This window comes from Artemia franciscana, chromosome 3, assembly GCF_032884065.1.
Source record: "Artemia franciscana chromosome 3, ASM3288406v1, whole genome shotgun sequence".
NCBI lineage: Eukaryota > Metazoa > Arthropoda > Branchiopoda > Anostraca > Artemiidae > Artemia > Artemia franciscana.
In genome coordinates this window covers 636,104-646,387 of record NC_088865.1, presented here as the reverse complement: position 1 = coordinate 646,387, position 10,284 = coordinate 636,104, and positions in this window count along the sequence as shown.

Here is a 10,284-nt window from a genome sequence, read left to right as displayed (position 1 = left end):
CACACTTTTCGCACAGCCTACTTTTTGAAACACGGTCAGTCATTCGGGTACCCAAAACAACATATTGGCAATTTCTGTGAAAAACAACTAGCAAATCTTCCTCTTCTTTTTGAAGTGCCAATGTTTCAGACGGTATTTGACCACTGTCATCACTGAAGCTTCCAATGTTCTTATTTTAGTTCGTATACTTATCTTTCTATTCTTACAAGCTTTTTTCAACTGTGAAAAAAACACCCTTAGATCTAGCTATTCTGATTTCAACATCTTCACGGCACCTGCCGTCCTTACTAATAGTTCTCCCAAGGTAAGTGGAGCTGTCTAAGGTAAGTATGTAATTGAACTTATCGTTAAGCAATGTCTCCTTTTCCTCTTCCCTTATTCCTAGCCTTAGCGACTTAGTCTTCTTGATATTAATTTTCAAACCTCTTCTAGTACCATGAACTATCGAGTTGTCCACCAGGTTAATCTTTCTTTTACTCAATACGATCTTTTCATCTTCACTTATTCCAAGCCTTACTGATTTAGTTGTCTTAACATAATTTACAAAACTGTTCTAGTACCATGAACTATCGAGTTGTCCACCAGGTTAATCTTTCTTTTACTCAATGTGACCTTTTTATCTTCACTTATTCCTAGCCTTACTGATTTAGTTGTCTTAAAATAATTTTCAAACCTCTTCTAGTACCATGAACTATCGAGTTGTCCACCAGGCTAATCTTTCTTTTACCCGACGCGATCTTTTCATCTTCACTTATTCCTAGCCTTACTGATTTAGTTGTCTTAACATAATTTACAAAACTGTTCTAGTACCATGAACTATTGAGTTGTCCACCAGGTTAATCTTTCTTTTACTCAATGCGACCTTTTTATCTTCACTTATTCCTAGCCTTACTGATTCAGTTGTGTTAACATAATTAACAAAACTGTTCTATTACCATGAACTATCGAGTTGTCCACCAGGTTAATCTTTCTTTTACTCAATGCGACCTTTTTATCTTCACTTATTCCTAGCCTTAGTGATTTAGTTGTCTTAACATAATTTTCAAACCTCTTCTAGTACCATGAACTATCGAGTTGTCCACCAGGCTAATCTTTCTTTTACCCGACGCGATCTTTTCATCTTCACTTATTCCTAGCCTTACTGATTTAGTTGTCTTAACATAATTTACAAAACTGTTCTAATACCATGAACTATCGAGTTGTCCACCAGGCTAATCTTTCTTTTACCCGACGCGATCTTTTCATCTTCACTTATTCCTAGCCTTACTGATTTAGTTGTCTTAACATAATTTACAAAACTGTTCTAGTACCATGAACTATTGAGTTGTCCACCAGGTTAATCTTTCTTTTACTCAATGCGACCTTTTTATCTTCACTTATTCCTAGCCTTACTGATTTAGTTGTCTTAACATAATTTACAAAACTGTTCTAGTACCATGAACTATTGAGTTGTCCACCAGGTTAATCTTTCTTTTACTCAATACGACCTTTTTATCTTCACTTATTCCAAGCCTTACTGATTTATTTGTCTTACCATAATTTACAAAACTGTTCTAGTACCATGAACTATCGAGTTGTCCACCAGGTTAATCTTTCTTTTACTCAATGTGACCTTTTTATCTTCACTTATTCCTAGCCTTACTGATTTAGTTGTCTTAACATAATTTTCAAACCTCTTCTAGTACCATGAACTATCGAGTTGTCCACCAGGCTAATCTTTCTTTTACCCGACGCGATCTTTTCATCTTCACTTATTCCTAGCCTTACTGATTTAGTTGTCTTAACATAATTTACAAAACTGTTCTAGTACCATGAACTATTGAGTTGTCCACCAGGTTAATCTTTCTTTTACTCAATGCGAGGTTAATCTTTCTTTTACTCAATGCGACCTTTTTATCTTCACTTATTCCTAGCCTTAGTGATTTAGTTGTCTTAACATAATTTTCAAACCTCTTCTAGTACCATGAACTATCGAGTTGTCCACCAGGCTAATCTTTCTTTTACCCGACGCGATCTTTTCATCTTCACTTATTCCTAGTCTTACTGATTTAGTTGTCTTAACATAATTTACAAAACTGTTCTAGTACCATGAACTATTGAGTTGTCCACCAGGTTAATCTTTCTTTTACTCAATGCGACCTTTTTATCTTCACTTATTCCTAGCCTTACTGATTCAGTTGTGTTAACATAATTAACAAAACTGTTCTATTACCATGAACTATCGAGTTGTCCACCAGGTTAATCTTTCTTTTACTCAATGCGACCTTTTTATCTTCACTTATTCCAAGCTTTACTGATTTAGTTGTCTTAACATAATTTACAAAACTGTTCTAGTGCCCTGAACTCGCAGAATCTCTAAAATTTTATTAATTTTACAGGATGCTTAAATCATCAGCATAATATAAGTCCAGGAAAGTTTTTCTTCACCATTTAATTCCATGTTCTTCCATTGCCTTCCCTGAAATCCTAAAGTAAAAGTCCATCAAAATGATCCTTATAAATAGGGATTGAACACAATCCTGCTGATTGATTCAATATGTAATCAGCTACAAACATCATTTCCAACCTTGACCACAGCATTGTTATTCTCACACATAGCACTAATTACTTTAATGTGATCACTCGGTATATCATACAAGGATAACACCTTTGCTAAAGCCCTTTTATGAGCTGAATCGAACGCTTGCTCATAATCTATAAAACTGGAATAGAGGTGTTTGACGACTCAGGCACTTTTCAATTCATTTGGTCAATGCATCCTCAACCATTCTTATAGCCACACTGTCCTTCTCTTAAAACTTCTTTATAACATCTGTTCTTCTCTATAAGTCTAAAAGGCATCATCATATTAAGTAACTTGTTACATACAGAAACCAGGCTAATGTCTCTATAGTTACCACACTCACTCTTATCATCTTTCTTATGTGGTGGTTTAATTGGGGTCTTCCTAAAATCGCTAGGTACTTCCCCTTTTTCAAAAATTGTATTCATAGTCTTCAGTAACTTATATCTGACCTCATAGCCACTATATTTAAGAAACTCATTTCCAACACTACCATCCCTTGGGGCCTTATTATTTCTTAATCCTTCCTTTTATTACAGTGACTAATTCTTTCTTGCAAAATAAATCTCCCTTCACATCCAAGGTGTCACAAAATTTTTCATTTTACTCTATATCTTTTCTTGTAGCTCTATCCCAGTTCAGCACATTCTCAAAATGTTCTACCCATCTCTCTTTAACTCTTTCCTCATCATTTTTAATTAGTCTCTATCGTTTTTAAATTTTGTTTGGTTCCAAAGATAATAATGCGCTTATCGCAACCAGAATCAACAAGTAAAAACTCATCTCCTTTTAAATTTTTCTTGAATTTATGTGGTAAAGTAATTGTCCGCAAGAGCCTTGAAACCGGGAATAGACGCTTTAGTTGCAGGCAACGTTCTTGGTGGAAGACAAGCGGAGACACTTTGAGTAATCTGGGAGGTGCTTTGCGCGATTGAACTTTTGCTTGTGTCTGTTGAGGAAGTCGCTGCTGTTTTCATTTGTCTGTATATCTTCTTGGATTCAATTTCTGCTATATCAGAATGATTATGGTTTTCATCATTAAAAACAACTTCACTTTGTGAACTTAATCTTTGCACTGAAACTTTTGGGCCTGCACACATAACTAATAATTAAAATTTTTTCCAGGCTTTTGTAAAATATGTCTGAATGCATCGTAAATAAGATTGTCTTTACCTCGGTTGCTTTTAACAAAAGTATGTGGCTGTATGGTATTGGGTAGAATAAAAAAATATGGCGGTCACAGTGTCAGGAAAATAAATTACTCTAGATAGGGAAGCCTTAATTTGATATGCTTACATTCTAGTTATGAGCTGTTTAGTGATGTTTGTGTACTAGTCCTAGACTGGACATAAACAGGTAGGCTTATAGAAAGTTCAACATTCAAAAAAAAGACAAAAGTTTATCATATATGATAATTAACCAGGTATGATTTTTCATAGATCATATTTTTCCATGTATGAAACATCTTATATAATATTTCTATATTTGACGTTTCTTATGTATGAATTTTCGTATATGAGTCTTCCTTATATATGGATTGCCATGTATGAAATTTTGTAGACTCAAATGTGGGTCCGTTACTTTCTTTAACTGGGGCAAGTCCTGATTTACTAATCCCTCTCTATTTATTAACATACCAGTACAATATTTTACTTGCAACATCTTCCAAATCCTCGGCAATTTTATCCATGGTCTCCACTTCACACCTCCTTAGTTCATATTTTAATGATTTCTCCGCCTCACTCAGATAATTCTTGGACAGGCTCCTTCTTCTTTCTATCAAACATAAAGCTTTTTCCCTAATATTCTTAGCTGCGTTCCTAACTTTCTTCCCTAAGACACCATCAGCAACTTCACAAATTGTAAATTTTTAAACTCTTCTGTTTAGTATTCAACTATTCCAGCAAAGTTTCTCTAAAATTCTGATCCTGGATTCTATTAACATCATAGCTTCCAGAAGGTATTCGAAATTTTTGCCTTACATTAACCCAAGACACAACTATATGGTAATCTTTACTTTAATATAAATAGCAGCACTCCTATATACCCTATTACTTTGTATTGATCCTACCAGTCTTAGTTTTATAAATAAAATGACCAATAAGGCTACCTGTCTTACTATCATGTGAATACCATGAATACCACGTCGACTTATGTGCCATTTTATGACCAAATACTGTATTGATTATAATTAGATTGATATACCTACAAATTTGCATTAGTCTGTAGCTATTTCTGTTTTTCTTTTCTAGATAAAATTAACTAGGCTAGTATACCATCTATCTCTATTTTTAGAGACCTGGGCGTTAAAATCTTCTAATGAAAAACCATAATTTCTACCTGGGCCCCTGTCTATTTGTTCTTTTAAGTGAAAGTAAAATTAATATGAGTCAGTACTATCTCTGTGAGTCGGTTTTACTGGGGCATATACAGCTATGACTGAAACCCTGCAATTTTTAGACATAAAATGAGTGATTAGCATTCTATTATTGAAACCTTCTCAACCTAAAAAGGACTTAGTAGCGTCTGTATTCATCACAAGCCCTAATCCCTGTATATGAACCGCATCCTTCCTGTCTGAGTAGATAAATTCTATATCACCTAATTTCTTGTTTCCCAACCCTGGGATACGAGGTTTTCAAACCCCTAATAAGTCCAGTTTGAAGCTAAGATCTTGTCAGTCAAAATGTGCTCAGCTTCGTAGAAGATTGAAAGGCACGCAGAATTTTCGTTCATATAAACAATAGTAACTCTCTTCTCCATCTGAAATTCTGTAATAAAAATGCTATTAAGAACTTGCTGAACAGAACTGCTTTTTACTGAAACTTTCAATTAAAAACTTCAAATTTTGCCTTCCAAGATTTCAGTTCTAAAGCAGAAAAAGTCAAAAGGCGAGAAGCTACTAATAAATTCACAATTATTCCTGTGGTGGCGCAGTGGGTTGGACCTTAGCTTGGTAATACGGGACCCAGAGATCGAATCATGCTGCAGCAATGCACTGCAGGGCCGACGCAGGGATCTTAGTAGTCAAGAAGTGTCGTTATTCTGATACAATACAATACAATTCACGATTATTGATATATAAAAAAATTTTGAGCAAGAGAGCTCTTTTTTCTCTTTACGGTGTTAAATAAACAAGAAACAGAATGATGGTTGTGTGTATGTTCAATGATACAGGTGAAAAATCAAAACACGAAAATCTTCATAGCTACACAAAAAAGGAAATCTAAACTACACCTCCGTTGTCTGTGCAACGGGAAGTGTTGCAGCAACTGTGCCCTGTTCCTTAGGGCACAGTTGCGGAGCAACACGTGCAACTGTGCCCTACGGGACACAGTTGCGGAGCAACAGTCTCCATTATGTCCTTCAGAGGACATTTTTCTAATGCGGCTTCGATTGTTATCTTGAAGCATCTTTGATATGGTTTTATTTCGAGCTCCTACTAAACTGAGTTTGGTAAAATGTTTAGCTGGTCCAGAAATAAACGAGAATAACACAATAACACAGTTGACAATTCTGAATATTTATAGGATGGATATACGGAATTTCATGCTTCAGTTCTCGAAAACATCAATAAAAGTTCTATATGAGTTCATAATTATTTTATCTCTAAAACGTTTACTTCCGAAACTAGGGCCGTCTTAACTTGACGCCAATTCGAAGTATTATGTTTCGAGACGCACATTCCGGGAATTATTTCCGGGAAATCTGAAAGAGATACGGAAATAATGTCTTATAGTTTTCTGCTTAACTTTTGATGGTCTAAGCTAGGAAAATATAAAACAAACCAAATTCACCAAAAAATTTAAATTGCCCCGAGGGCATGACAAAACTTCCAAATAGAAAAACCCAAAGAAGGAATTTTATTTTGGAGAAACTATTGCAAGCTCCAGTTGTTAGGAGATCGAGACCTGTCGAACCGCGTTGGAAAAAAAATTCTAGCTGGTCCAGAACAGAAGTTACCTCTAGAACGTCGAAACTTCAGAAATTATTTCTTAGAGAACGAAGCAACTTGGTATATAGAACACTTCACTTCTTCTTGCATACTTTTCATAGCACTACTCAATAAAAATATAAGAAACATCAAAATCGAAAATTTGAGAAAATTCCAAAAAAAATCGGAACGAGATGGACTTTTCTGGAATTATTTCCGGGAAATCTGTAAGAGCTACGGAATTTTGTGCTCCGGTTCTCGAAGAGACAAATGAAAGTTCTACATGAGTTCGGCATAACTGTATTTCTAACAAGTTTATTTCCGAAGCTAGGGTCGTCTTAACTTGACGCCAAACATCGAACGCAGAGTTTCTAAGAAAAAAACGGTTTTATTTTTTTTATGGAAAACTGTTAGAAATTTTAGGAACTTCTCTGGAACTTCTTTAGTCTGTTTCACGTTTCCCTTCCCTCTGAAAAATCTCAAATTTTTAACTCTTACCACTTCGGAGCTACAGGTCGCTGATCACGGTGAAAAAAAAAAAAAAAAAAAAAAAAAACTACGAAAGCAGTAGTGTTGCTCCGCAACACAATTAAGGAGAGAGATTTTGATGAAATTTACACAATGGAATTGTTCATGTTCGAAAACCCTACACCTAAGATTTCAAGCCATTGTATGTGTTTGTTTGCCGGTTTTTTTTTTTTTTTTTTTTTTTTTTTTTTTTACCAGAAAATGATTGCATCAAACCAGAAAACATAGGATATTAGAAGGTGTGCTCTTGATGTGAGCTCAATTTCTAATGATATTTACAACAAACAACAAAGAGAGATAAAACTCCACAAAAAAAACATCAAACCAGACTACAGCCAGTAAAGAGAGAATAGTTGAAAGACTTAAATAATTCGGATATTTTGCCTGTATCTAAACTAGCCATCCTCAACACAAGATAAAAAGAAAAAACACTGAACTAAAAACAAATAAAACCACCACCAATAATAATAAATACAATTGTCGCTACTGATCCGCGTAGGGAAAAGAAGCTATTCGAGTTACTTCAATGAGAGCATCAAAGCAACTGAGGAAAAATTACAAAAATTGAAACTAAGTTAACTATTCTGTTGCGAAATAATCCTCTTGTTAGCTAATATTGAAACAACTCTTTTTAGTCCAGTTGGTAATCTAACTGAAGCAACTCTTTTTGGCCCAGTAGGTAATCTAAAGGTAATCTCTTTAGAAATTCGGTTGATAGAATGCTCTTTCAACTATAGAACGATCACTAGTTTAATCCGATCTATCGTGGTGCAAAAAAAAAAAAAAAAAAAAAAAAAAAAAAAAAAAAAAAAAAAAACAAGGATGTATGAAAATCGTGATTGGGAAAAAAAATTTGCGTTATTGCCACGGAGACATAAAACATAATCAAGGGCCAACGATCGTCATAAAGAAAACCGCTACAGAAATCCTCTCAGAAGGGTTCAAACGTCAGTTTTAGTCTAAGATGGATGAGGAGTAACGATGTCTGTTAATAATAAATAAACTTAGTAAAGATACAATGATGGTAATGTTGGCCTACAGAGTTAAACGGCGCATTTTAGAAAAGCGAATGCACAGGTATATCGTTCATGAAAAGACACCAAAAACATATAAAAATTGTAACTGGTGTAATTTGATGCATTTGCCACTAGATACTTCAAAGATATTGTTTTTATCAAATCTGTGGTGCATAAAAAGTAACGCGATTAGTACTCTAACTTTTTTGTAAACTTCCTTGATTGTTACTAGTAGTAATTTATGCGTTCTTGGACATATTGAATTTTCTTCAATGATTTGCATTAAGATTTTGAGAGTGTCTAATTCTTTTTCCAAATTTACGAAGATTATTTTATGCCAACAAATTTGTATGAAAAAATCTAAAGTTTGAAAATTTCGTATACCAAGAACCAGTTTAGAAAATGGATCCTGTTGACAAATATATTTTAACCAATATACATATATATATATATATATATATATATATATATATATATATATATATATATATATATATATATATATATATATATATATATATATATATATATATATATATATATATATAACAACTAAACAATTTCTTGTTTATAACGGTGTAATACTATCGTAAAAGATTTAGCCTTTCCTGACTCTTTGATTAGAAAACATTAGTGTTTTTGGGAGATGTAGATATTGTTCGCTATGCATCATCTCTGCAAAATATTAAAGAGCCGACAATGGTGTTAAAAGCTCTAGTGTATTGCATGCCTGATATTCGGCTTTCGCCAAAGATAGCGATCAGTCTACTTTTGGCAGAAGACACCTCAGATGTTCTTCTTTGCAGATGAGAAGAAAATGAGCCATCTGAAAAAATTTTGGACCCCAGGTAATTGAACTTCAGAATGATGCTGATGCCAGGAGAGCTATCTATGTTAAACTGAAGAATCAGTAGAGGGGCCATCAGGTCAGTGGCTATGATTTTGGTTTTATTTCAGTTAGTCAAAATTTGCTGTTTTCTCGGATAAAATTCGGAGCGCTTCCAGTAGTTGCTCGATGGAGTTTGTCAGAATTATCGAATCATTAGCGAAGTAAGCATCTGAAGTGACGCAATCCCCAAATTTCACCAAAATATGAAACATGAAATAAATTTTGTCCTATTTTTGGTAAATCTTGTAAATTAAGTAAATTTTGTCCTAATAAAGTCTATTATGGTACTGCAGATGCTGGATCATTGCAGATCCTTGCCACTTTCTTGCTGTAATCTGAAAGAATGAATGTAGGTCAAAAATCTAGGTCCTGGTCACAAAAGGGACTAAAAGTTTCACTGTAGATTGGTCACCTTTAAAGAAATTAAGTACCTGACAGTAATTTTGAGCAATTTTTATTTAAAAAAAAAAAAATGTCGATTTAGGGCATTAGGATCCAATTTTAATCTACTTCATTTAGGTTAAAAATATAGATAAAAGTGTGGGTCAAAAATAAGAATTCTGACTCTTGGAAGTCTGATTAATTTTGATTTTTCAATGCCATGGTAATAAAAGGAAATGTTTAAAATACATTTTTTGTACAGCGTAAATGATGGGCCTTTAAAAAGGCTTAGCGGGCAGAATTCCGGTTTTGTTTCGTGGTAATGTTTACTCTTTATAAGTTTTACTTTATAATATGTTTTGAATTATATTTGGTTAAAACAATAGATGAATTCTAAAACAAATTGTTTCAGCATTCATCCATTGATAACAGTATATGCCATTTTAATATTTGATGTTGTTATTCATTGTAATTTCTGCTCAGCCAAGTTTTTATTTATTCATGCAGTTTATTTTTGGTTTTTTAACAATTCGGGGAATCCTGGTGATGTCCCCTCTTCCTGTTAGTCTTTCCCCGTCATGTCCCCATCAAAAATTGTCAGCATTTCCCTAAAAATTTTGTTTTTTTTAATTTTTTGCATGAACTGACTCTGTAGCTTAATTACTGAGGTAATACGGTGTGAAATATGTGCTAGATCTTGTTTTCTGTATCATACCTGTGGCCTTTGTCACCTGTCACAACAAATCTAAGGTTACAAAATAACCTCAATTATAAACTAATTTCGTGCGATAAAGTTAACACAAAATTGAACCAAAAGATAAAATTTCAAGTTGCGTGCGATTCAATAGGTATTTTTGATGGTAATAAATGGAAATAATTTGTTGTTGTTTGGGGTTTGGCGCATTCGACCAATAGGTCATATGCGTTTAAAAATAATTCTTCCGAAAATTTAAGAGGCGAACTTGTAATTTAC